Here is a 12,126-nt window from a genome sequence, read left to right as displayed (position 1 = left end):
TTCCGTGTTTCCACACCCCTAAACTTAATTCATTGCTCGTCCCGAGTAATGCACAAATTAAAAGGAATTACTCAGAAAACAGCTTTGAAAAATTCCTTTAGAATAACGTTCTTCCCAGAATTATGAATTTAATATACTTATGCTCAAAACCAAGAAATTTGATAGTTATGCTACTTAAGTATACATATCGTTCCAATTAATCTCAACAACTATTATGATAGCAAAATTAGACTAAATGCTTCCTTAACAAAAACATGTTAACCCTTACCAATTTGATTTTATTTCCTTATTCAAGATTAAGCTTCAATCATTAAGTTTAACTTATGCCTTCATATCTTGAACATAACAATTTCTCTCAACTAATGTAGGTAGCATAGAAAACTTGAATCAATAGGTCTTTAAAAAGGTTATAACGTAGCTAGGCTAGAGGTAGGTAAAAGATAGATAAATTTAGGCTTTTAAACCCCAGACTCAGCTTCAATTGGACTTTTGGAATAATTTCCCTCAATACACCAACTTACTTTGCTTTCACATGCTCCTCTGTACATCTATTTTCTTTCAAGCACATGTGCTCTTTTTTTTGGAGCATTTTACTGTATGTACTACAATTTTTAGAGCACTTGATACTTCTTTCATCTCCCCCAAACTTATTTTCAAAGAATATTCTGAATAGTACTGAGTCTAGTATTTGGGACAATTTAAAGATAATTAAGAGAGAAGTGATGGCTAAATATTGCAAGGGTTCAAATAAAATTAGGCCATATAGTCTCAAAGTTGGGTTTCAAAGGATAAAATTTCATCAAGGTTGGCTTGAAAGGCTCAAACGGTCCAAACAAAAGTTGCCTAAATCATTTTCAACATTCCATGCTTCCTAGGATTTGGCCTCAAGAAACGACTAAGTCAATTCTAGAGATTTAAACTTTCATGCATGCCTACCTTCCTTAAGGAACTAAAAATTTTATGGTACGGTTGCATGCTTTATTAAAAATATATTTATATCATTATTTAGCTAACATAACAATTTATTGAAATAATAGAACTTTATTTATACTGAAGTTTAGCATACTTAACAAAATTTCAAATTATTAAACAAAATATATCCTAATCATAATTAAAAATACTATTTATTCTGAGTGAAGATAATTTCAATTTTTCGGTCCCCTTACTTAAAATGAACAATGTCCTCATTGTTTAAAGTGAATAGATACTATACACCAAGTAGGATTCTAGAAAAGAGGAGGTGAGTCAATTTGATTGCTTAAGTACCAAGCTCTTTCTAAATCCAATCCTAGACATGTATATATCTATTGCCACACTTTATACTTTGCGACTTGTTCAATTTTATTAATGATTTCCATCTCTTGTTTTATTATGAAAAAATTCCTAATTAACTTTATCCTAAAATAACCTAAGAAAATAAATAAAATAAAGTCAAGATCCCTCATTTATTTATTTGTAGATCCTTCCGAATTCGACTCATCTTTTGCTCCATCATTATTGTCTTTGCATGAATCGCTTTGCTCATTTTTCGATAATGGGCTCCATGGTTCAAATATGTAATCTAAAAACTCAGGCACAAAAATAAATGGGTCATTGTAAATTTTCATAAGAGCACTTCTCATTGAGTCATCCCTTATTTTTGAGTATTTCCAGTAAGCTTGTTGCTGCCATTGCATATGTTGCATTATGTCAATTAACTTTAACAGCTCATCTTGAAGATCTGGGCAAGGTGGTTGAGCTCTGAACATTGAAGTCTCGTTATCAGGTTCAACTTTTGGTTCCGTTGGTTCCACCTTATCATGGACTTCAGCCGATTGCACTGGCTCGATCTCTGTGGGATCTTCTTCTCCTTCTTCTTCTTTTTCGAGATCCTCACTTTCTTCAACTCATTGCTGTAGAATAAAGTCTCCAGCTATTCGATAGAGGTCCCAATATGTGATTGTGACCTGGCTATAGCCTGTCTTCTTTACGTTTGCATGAATTTTAGCTTTCAAGCACAAAATTGTTATGGAAAAGGGAAAGTAAGCTAGGCCAGAACGTGAACGTCTAATGGCACAATTCTGCATTTCTCTCAGGATCATTTTTCTGACATCAATGGTCTTCCCAGTTAAAATCGAGTAGAATAAGACCATTCCCTCTAATAAGATTGTAGTCCCATGTGAGCTAGGCATAAGGCTGAATCGAATGAAGTAGAACCATACCTTTGCGAGTGGTGTCAAATATTCTTTTCGAAAAGTGTAGATTCCTTGCTTTGACACAGTCCACTTAGAACCTGGAACTGTAAGTTCCTTGAGAATTTCTTGCAAATTTTCAGACTCTATATTGCTTGTCAAGGAGGAATATTCGTCGTTTTCAAAATCAGGAAATTCAAAGAACTCATTAATAGCATTTGAAGTTATTGGTACCTTGATTCCACGAACTAGAACTTCTGTCAACTCACTTAAGGTTAAATTCGCATAGAATTTGCGTACTAACTCCTCATCCATACTAGGTCTCTTCTCACAAAATAACTCCCAATTGAGAGTTTCAGAAACCTGACGAATACACGCCATAAAACCAATATAGTTGCTTTCTTTCAATGTGAAACCTTTCTTTAGATGCATCTATTGATTCTTAAAGATACTCTCGTTCTTGCTTTGGCTTCTTCACAATGGAACTTGTTTTGTGATTCATCAATTTGGGCAGATGCACGAGTTCGCTTGCGAGGCATGATTAACCTTATCATAAGATGGTAACAATTATTTTCTCAAAAATTTAAGTAATATGCAATATTAATAATTTAATAAATTGAAAAATTAGATAATAAAATTAAAATTTAGGAGAAAAATTGGTCTTACCACCTTTTTTTTGTAAAAATTAAGAGCTCTTAAGAAAAATAATTTTGAATCAAAAGATGGAAAATTAAAATAGGTTGAGGGGTTTTTGGCTAAGGATGGGTGAAAGGGTGGTGTGTCACTCGAGTATGCAAGGCAGCATCCTGCAGCAGGGGATGGATGTGAGCAACATGCAGATCGTTGAGCAAGCCTTGTTGGGTGCGCAAGTGGTATTGCTGACTGATCAGCTGGGCGATGCTATGGCTAGGGAATTGTTAGAAGGTTTCAACACTTAAGGGTTTTAGTGTTTTTAGAGGGAATGGTGTATGAATGAAAAAAAATAAGAATAGATGGGTGGAATTTATAGTGAAAGGAGTAGGAGCTAAAGTAGAATTCTTAAAATTCTAAGTTCTAATTCTACTCAAAGTAAATAACAATTAATAATTAATATAATGCATATTAAATTATTATTTTATATTAATTTATTAAGTTAAAACTTATCGAATACAATATGATTAAATTAAAACTAATCCTAACTCTAAATAAAATTGATAATAATTAATATATATTATAATAGATATATTTATATATTAATAATTATCATCTTTTTCTTTTTTTATTGAACTAAAACATTTATTCTAGATGCTTTTGAAAATATTTACAAAAGAGGCATCTAATTTTTAATATTTACAAAAAGAGCAACCAAATTTTTTTAAAATACTTCAATTAAGTTCCTAGACTTAATGAAAATTCAAAATTGAGTTGCAACAAAAAACTTGGATCAAAATTGACCCTTTTATTTGAAAAACTAAAAAATTATTGTCATTTAGGGAATAATTTCTTGGAAAATTATGTTAAAATCAATTCCCAGGATAGATTGGAGAGGTCAGAAGCGGTCCTACTTAAGTTCCAATCTCCTAGACATAATTTATTTAAACATACTAATCCCGAAAATATACCCTAAATCATTTATTCAAATAAATAATAAGAAAAACTAAATATCTGATAAAATGAACGAGATTTGATTCCGTTCAATTTATCTCCCCAGTAATGTTTCAAATGTTGAGCATTAACTCGAAAATTACCTCCTTTACCTTGAAGTTCAACAATTCCGTATGGCTAGACTCGATAAATCATAAATGGACTGAACCAACTTGATTTTAACTTACATGGAAAAAACCTTAATCTGGAATTGAATAACAAGATTTGCTGACCTGCTTCAAATTCTAGAACTATAATGTGCTTGTCATGCCATTTCTTGAGTCTCTCCTTAAGTAATTTGGCATTCTCATATGAAGACATTTAGAATTCTTCTAACTCGTTAAGTTGAAGCATCCGTTTCTCTTTGACACTTTTAAGCTCCAACTTGAATCGTTGGAGAGACCAATAAGCTTTGTGTTCTAACTCCAAGGGTAGATGACAGGCTTTCCCAAAGACTAACTATAGGGTGACATTCCTAAAAGTGTCTTGTGTGCTGTCCTGTAAGCCAATAAATCATCATCCAGTCTTTTGGACCAATCTCGTCAGTTCGGGCAAACTACGTTCTCAAGTATGCCTTTGATCTCCTTGTTTGCCAGTTCAGCTTGCCCATTTGTCTGCGGATGGTAAGTTGTAGGGACCTTGTGTTTCACTCCATGTTTATCTAATAACCATTTTAACCACTTGTTCACAAAATGGGAACCTTCATCATTAATGATGGCTCTTGGGGTTCCAAACCTAGTGAACACATGTTTCTGTAACAACTTCATTACAACCTTAGCAATATTTTTCGGGTATTCCTCTGCCTCAACCCACTTAGACACATAGTCTACTACTACTAATATGTACTTGTGACAAAAAGATGGAGGGAAAGGATCGAGACAGTCAATAACCCAAACATCGAATAATTCTACCTCAATGATGTTTGTTTGGGGCATATCATTTCTGTTGGTAACATTTCTGACCCTTTGACATCGATCACTACTCTTTACGTAAGCATATGCCTCTTTGAATAGTGTTGGCCAAAAGAATTTGGCTTGCAATACCTTGGCTGCAGTACGTGTACCTCCGAAGTGTCCTCCACTCAGAGCTAAGTGACAATAGTATAAAATCTTATGTACTTCATCTTCTGCCACGCATCTCCTGATCATTTGATCTACACAATTTTTAAACAAATACGGTTCTTCCCAGAAATAGTACTTCACATCGTGAAGAAACTTTTTCTTTTGATGATACGTCTTATCAATCGGCATCAAACCACAAGCTAAAAAGTTAGCAATATCAGCAAACCAAGGGGTATTATGGACATGATTTACCTTCAGTATGTGTCCATCTGGAAACGTCTCTCGAATTGGTATAAAGAGGAGAGTTCCCTTCTTGCAGCTCCAATCTAGACAAGTGGTCTACCATTTGGCTTTCCACTCCCTTTCGATCTTGAATTTCTAGATCAAAATCTTGAAGTAGAAGTACCTATCGGGTTAGTCTCAGCTTAGCGTCTTTCTTGGAAAGTAAATACTTAATTGCCGAGTGGTCTGTATAAATAGTCACTTTGGTACCTACAAGATAAGATCGAAACTTGTCAAAAGCAAACACAATAGCAAGTAACTCTTTTTTTGCTACCGTGTAATTCAGTTGAGCTTCTGTCAGAGTCCGACTCGCATAGTAGATGGGATGAAAAACTTTGTTCCTTCACTGACCCATGACAGCTTTGATTGCAAAATCACTTGCGCACACATCAATTCAAATGGAAAATCCCAGTCTGGTGTGACTATTATAGGTGCCGAGACTAACCGACTCTTCAAATCGTTGAAAGCTCTTAAGCACTCATTATCAAATTTAAAGGTCGTGTCCTTCTCTAATAATTTACATAAGGGTTTAGCAACTTTGGAGAAGTCCTTGATGAATCTTTGATAGAAACCGGCGTGACCCAAAAAGCTCCTAACACCCTTTATAGATATTGGAGGTGGGAGTTTCTCAATAACATCTACCTTTTCTATATCTACCTTGATTCCACGTCTTGCTATCCGATGCCCTAGAACAATACCTTCTCATACCATGAAATGACACTTTTCCCAGTTAAGTACAAGGTTTGTTTCTTCGCATCGCCTTAGTACCTTGGCTAGATTGGCTAGGCAATCATCATATGTATCTCCGAATACTAAAAAATCATCCATAAAAACTTCCAAATATTTCTCAACCATATCAGTAAAAATAAACATCATACATCTTTGAAATGTAGCAGGTGCATTACATAAACCAAATGGCATGCGCCTAAATGCAAATGTACCGTACGGGCAGGTGAATGTTGTCTTCTACTGATCTTCCGGTGCTACTGTTGTAACACCCCAACCCGGTCTAAACGTTATGACCGAATTTGGTGATGTTACATTGTAACATCCCTTACCCGTATTCGATGCCGGAATAGGGTACGAGGCATTACTAGAAGACATACATTTGCATACGTATTAAATCGAGTTACAAAATTTCATCCAAATTAAAACTTTCAAATTATTAACTTGCTTTTATAATTCTTTACAACATACCCTCGAAATATTATATTTATAACAAATAGGGACTACGAGACCTGATATTTGCTCATGTAATTCAAAGCTTCATTTCCATTTCATTCAATTCACAATTTCTCATGTTCACAATTCAAATCAATTTCTCAATCCAATATATATATTTCAATCATCTAAGAATATAATTCAAGTTACACGAACTTACCGAGTTAAATTGTAGAAATACCAAAATTGGGGACATTTTGGTATTTTCTATTTTCCTCTAATTTTACCCAATCTTGATATAAATTAATATTTCATTCAATTTATTAATTTAAATAATAAAACAATTCATTTCATGCAATTTGGTCACTTTTTGACATTTTACAAATTTACCCTTAAAATATTACTTTTATTCAATTTAGTCCCTGAACCTAAAACATGCAAATTAGTCAAATTTAATGAAAACACATGCTAGTTGAATAATCATATATTTTCCTCCTCCTCCTCTCCATTCCACATCCGTAATGTATATAACATGCTTATATGTAACATTATCTATAATTTCACTATTTCTTTATTTGTTCATTCAAAGCTGCCCACTTGAGTCATTGTCACAAAATTATTTATATATTGAGCTATGTAACTCCGAATTGAAATTTTTTAACTCCGAATTGAAATCCGTTAATTTTATTTGAAACTAGACTCATATAAAATTTTCATAATTTTTGGTTTAGCCAATAAGTACAGTTTATTCTTCAAAGTCATCCACATTACATTGTCCGATGATTCAGACCCTTCTTCACTAAAAATTAATTATCTCATCGTACAGGATTCGGATGATGTTCCCATTTGTTTCTCTTGAAAATAGACTCATTCAGGATTTTAAACATATAAATTTAGGCCCATACTTATTTTTCTCCAATTGTTTTATAATTTTCCAAATTCATAACAGAGGAACCCGAATTCATTCTGACATTGTCTCACATAATTTATTATATCTCATGATTTAAAATTTCATTACTTACACTGTTTCTTATATGGAAAACTAGAATTAATAAGCTTTAATGTAATATTTTTTCATCCTCTAATTCGATTTTCAAAATTTATGGTAATTTTTGAAGTTAGCCTCTCACTCTTGTCCAAAATTGTTTTAGTGCAAAATGTTGATTACTAAGTTTATAACTTCCTTGTTCATTTTCTCTATAATATTTACCATCACTAATATATCAAGAACATAAGACTTTGTTTAAGAAAAATCTACTATAACATCATTTCCATGCTTTTTCAATAATAACAATCTTAAAAATATATTGAAATCTTGATGTTCTTACCTTGTCCTATTGATTTCAATCTTTAACTTGATTTTCTCTCTCCTCCAACTTCTATTTCTTGAATCTAACTTGATATTCAAGCTCCCCATTGTCTCCTTGTTATCTTTCTCTCTTGATGGATGTGAAAATTCTTTTGATTTCTAAGTGAAAATGGTGAATTTTTGGTGAAAGGACCAAATTGTAAAGAAAAGAAAGTTTCTTTCTTTTTTTTTCTCTTCATACGTTGGATGCATGGGAAGAAGATGAAGATTCTTCATCTTTCCTTCCATATATATACTAAATAGAATAGTAATAAAATAATAAAATATCATTTAAAAATCAAATTAAAATATTAATAAACTAATATTTATTTAATTAATTAATCTAAAATATCACCAACATCATCATTGCCTTCTAGATTTATCTTTCTTCTAATTGGCCATTTTGCCCTTTATAATCTTTAAAAATTCCATCCTTGAGTCATCATTTAATTTGGTAAAATTATGATTTAGTCCCTTAAAATTCTTTACCTTTTCAATTTGGTCCTAATTCATTCATTTTCCTTAGTTTCGAGATTATTCCACCCTTCAAATATTTACACTATTGGTCCTTCAACTTTTTCGTATTTACACTTTAATCCTTCAAATTTCGAGTATTTATTCTTGGGCAACAAAACTTTTTTCACTTTTACGATTTAATCCTTTTCTTGAATTAATATGTCATAATATAATTCCCAATGTTGCCATAACTTAAAATTTCCCTTTTTGTCACTTTATTTCCTTATTTTACTATCAAGGATACCTACTTTCTCATTGTAGTAATTTTCGGGGTATTACAGTAGTAATTTTCAAGATATTACAACTGTAATCTGATTATACCCCGAGTATCCATCAAGAAAATAGTAATAGTCTCACCCTGCGAGTCTATCCAGCATCTGGTCCAAAAATGGCAAGGAAAGTGATATTTCCTAGTTGCCTTGTTCAACTTCCGGTAATCGATGCAAATTCTCCATCCCGTAATCGTTCTAGTCGGTATCAACTCATTATTCTCATTTTCAATGACATTGATACCTCTTTTCTTTGGCACGCACTGGACCATACTTACCTATAAACTATCTAAGATGGGGTAAATTATACCTACATCTAACCAGTTCATGATTTCTTTCTTGACTACGTCCTTCATGATGGGGTTGAGTCTTCGTTATTCATCAATCGTCCCTTTTTTGCCATCCTCTAAGATAATCTTGTGCATGCATACAGATGGACTAATTCTACGAATATCGGCTATGGTCCATCCGATAGCCTTCTTGAATTGTTTCAACACCAGGATGAGTTTCTCTTCTTGCTCAGTAGTTAATTTTGCTAAGTATTCATCCTTCTCTTCATCATTTAGAGGATTTGATGTCAAAATTTGTTCCAATGGGCCCTCAACATAATTGAGTTCCTTCTCCACGATTAAATCCTCTAAATCAGACATTACAGAATAATCATCAATTAGGTCAGGAAATCGCATGGACTTAAAAATGTTAAATGTTACTTGATCATCCTGAACACGTATAGTAAGCTCGCCCTTCTGCACATCAATAAGGGTCCTTCTAATTGCTAATAATGGTCTTCCTAGGATGATTGACACCTCTTTGTCTGCTTCAAAGTCTAGAATCACAAAGGCACCATGAAAGATAAATTTGTCTACACGTACCAATATGTCCTCGATTTTTCCTTCTGGATTTGCTAAGGATTGATCTGCTAATTGAAGTGTAACCGTAGTAGGTCTAACTTCACCTATCCCAAACTTCCTAAATATTGACATGGGCATCAAGTTGATACTCGCACCCAAGTTACATAGTGCCTTACCACAATATGTTGCTCCAATATTGAAAAGTAAGGTAAAACCACCAGGATCCTTCAATTTTGGGGGTAGTTTGTCTTGAAGATATGCACTGTATTCCTTCATTAGGGCTATCGTCTCAAATTCTCCAAGCCTTCATTTTTTAGACAGGATATCCTTCATGAATTTGACATAGTTCGGCATTTGTTCAAGTGCTTCAACCAACGGGATGTTGATATAAAGTTGCTTGAGTATGTCTAGGAACTTCTTGAATTAAATTTCCTACTTCTACTTCTGAAGTCTTTGAGGGTAGGGTGGTGGAGGTTTCTTTATTGGAACTGGTTGATTCATTTTTTGTGGTAATTCTGCATCTAATGGAGTTATTAGTTGGTCAGAATTAGCTGGTTCAGAAGCTACCTTATTGGATTTTACAGATTCATTTTTCGGTGAAATTGGAATTTCAACACTCGGTTGAACTTCCTCTGAGTCTTGAGCATCAGTTGGCTCCTTCTCAACTTCGACAGAATTAGGCTCTAAAGTCTTTTCGCTTCTCAATGTTAACACTTTACAATGCTCCTTCCCTGGATTCCTTGGATTCTCCATATCAATAGGTAAAACACCTTGTAGCCGGCTTAATTTTCTAAATTCCTTAGAGAGGCATCATTTTTCACCATGTATGCCGTCAATAGATTCTATAGGCTATTGGATGGTTCAGCTTGGGTTAGTTTCTGAGCTTGTTGGGAAAAACTAGGTGGCTGGGTCGATCTAGGTTACTGGTTCCTACCCCTTGGTTACTTAAGGAAAAATTCGGGTGGTTTTGCCATAGTGGGTTATAGAAATTGGATTGCATCCCTTCCCTTCCTCAATTTTGGTTCTGGTTACCCATGTAATACACAGATTCTGGGTTCGATGGACATTCTTAGAACAAATTTCCTTCCCCACAATAAACACAGGCTACATTTTCAAATTGATTAAGTGGTTGTGCTGCAAAACTATTACACCTATTACAAGTAAGATTTTTTAACATTGAGGATATTGATGATACTTGAGATGCGAGTGAAGTAAGAGCGTCTACTTCATGTATTCCAGCGACTCATCTTCTTGACGCTACTCGATTGGTTAATCATTGATAATTGTTTCTATAAATCCTCTCAATGATTTCATAAGCCTCATTATAAGAATTAGAAAGGATAACACCATTAGCAGAAGCATCCACTACCATCCTCGTGTGAGCATTAAGACCATTATAAAATGTCTCAAGTTGTATGCAATGTGGGAATCTGTGATGAGGGCACTTCCGTAATAATTCTTTGTACCTTTCCTATGCCTCATACAATGACTCATCATCCATTTGTTGGAAAGCAGTGATCTCGTTCCTCAACTTAGCATTCTTGCTAGGCGGGAAATACTTCATAAGGAATTTTTCAGCTAACTCTTGCCATGTAGAAGTTGAGTCTGGTGGTAACGAGTTCAACCAAGCTCGAGCCCTGGCCCTTATTGAATATGGGAACAACTTCAATTGTAATGCATCTTCGGGTACTCCGGCTAACTTGAAAGAATCACTCACCTCCATAAACAGTCTTAAGTGTAGGTGAGGATCTTCGGTAGGCATTCCATTGAATTGACCCACTGTCTAAAGCATCTGGAACACAACTGGCTTCAACTCAAACTATTGTGCCTCAATTTTGGGTCTCTTAATACCCAGATTAAGATCATGAAATACTAGCACAGTATACTATCTCAAAGCTTTATCCCTATAATCAGCAACAAGGATAGGATTTTGAGCAAGGTTTGCTCCGTTTCCTTGATTCAGATTTTCAAAGTTCATCTCTTCAATCCTTCTCTGACTTGCTTGTCTTCTTCGCTGTCGAAAAGTTCGTTCAATCTCAGGATCTAAAGGGAGTAAATCCATGATTCGGTCAATACTTATAAACACCTGAAATAATCACAGAAAAATTAAATAAGTTAAAATTTGAATAGAAAAATACACCAAAATGCAAAACTAACAACTTTACAAATAATGACTTTTTTAAAAACACAGTCCTCGACAACGGTGCCAAAAACTTGGAATGATGGAAATGTGCAACTGTACACAATCGCAACAAGTAATAAAGTGACAAGTAAATGTCAAGTTATGCCCACAGGAACTGTGAAAAGAATTATTTATCAATGCTATTTAAAACACTCTGGTGAAGAAAAATATTTTGTTTGAAGAGGGTGATTAAAAACTAAGATTTTAAACTAAGTAAACTAAATAAATAAATCTCAAATGCACGATTTCAAAATACGTTTTAATCAAGATGACATAATTGTGTTAGATTAATTACATTTCTTCACTTACAATTATTAAACTCAAGTTTATATTGTTACGAATAAGTTCACGACAACTCTTTAATTTGCTAACTTATGAACATGCTCACCTACTAAAATCAATTTATGTCTTGACTATATCCCTATGTCAATTCAACCGATTAAACAAACCTTAATAGGCAAATATATTATTGCACATACATACTTATTAAATCGAAATAATCCATTGTACTTATCCCTATGTCTATTCAAACAATTAACTAGATTTAATAAGCACATAAAAGACTATGTGAGGTAACAAAGTATCCTTACCTTGAAATAGTTTAATCACAATAATCTTGCAAGTTATACAACGCAAATGTATCGTCAGATACCGTTGCTAAT

General features: G+C 33.7%; 1 non-coding gene across 1 annotated transcript; it reads left to right on the top strand.

Moving 5' to 3' along the window:
• Positions 1 to 10,709: 10,709 nt before the first annotated feature.
• On the top strand, positions 10,710 to 10,816 carry LOC128040122 (small nucleolar RNA R71). The gene has a single exon (XR_008194781.1). It is a non-coding gene; the product is annotated as a small nucleolar RNA R71 (small nucleolar RNA).
• The last annotated feature ends 1,310 nt before the right edge of the window (positions 10,817 to 12,126 follow it).

This window comes from Gossypium raimondii, chromosome 3 (genome assembly GCF_025698545.1).
Source record: "Gossypium raimondii isolate GPD5lz chromosome 3, ASM2569854v1, whole genome shotgun sequence".
Lineage (NCBI taxonomy): Eukaryota > Viridiplantae > Streptophyta > Magnoliopsida > Malvales > Malvaceae > Gossypium > Gossypium raimondii.
This window is presented reverse-complemented; position numbering and strand designations above follow the sequence as displayed.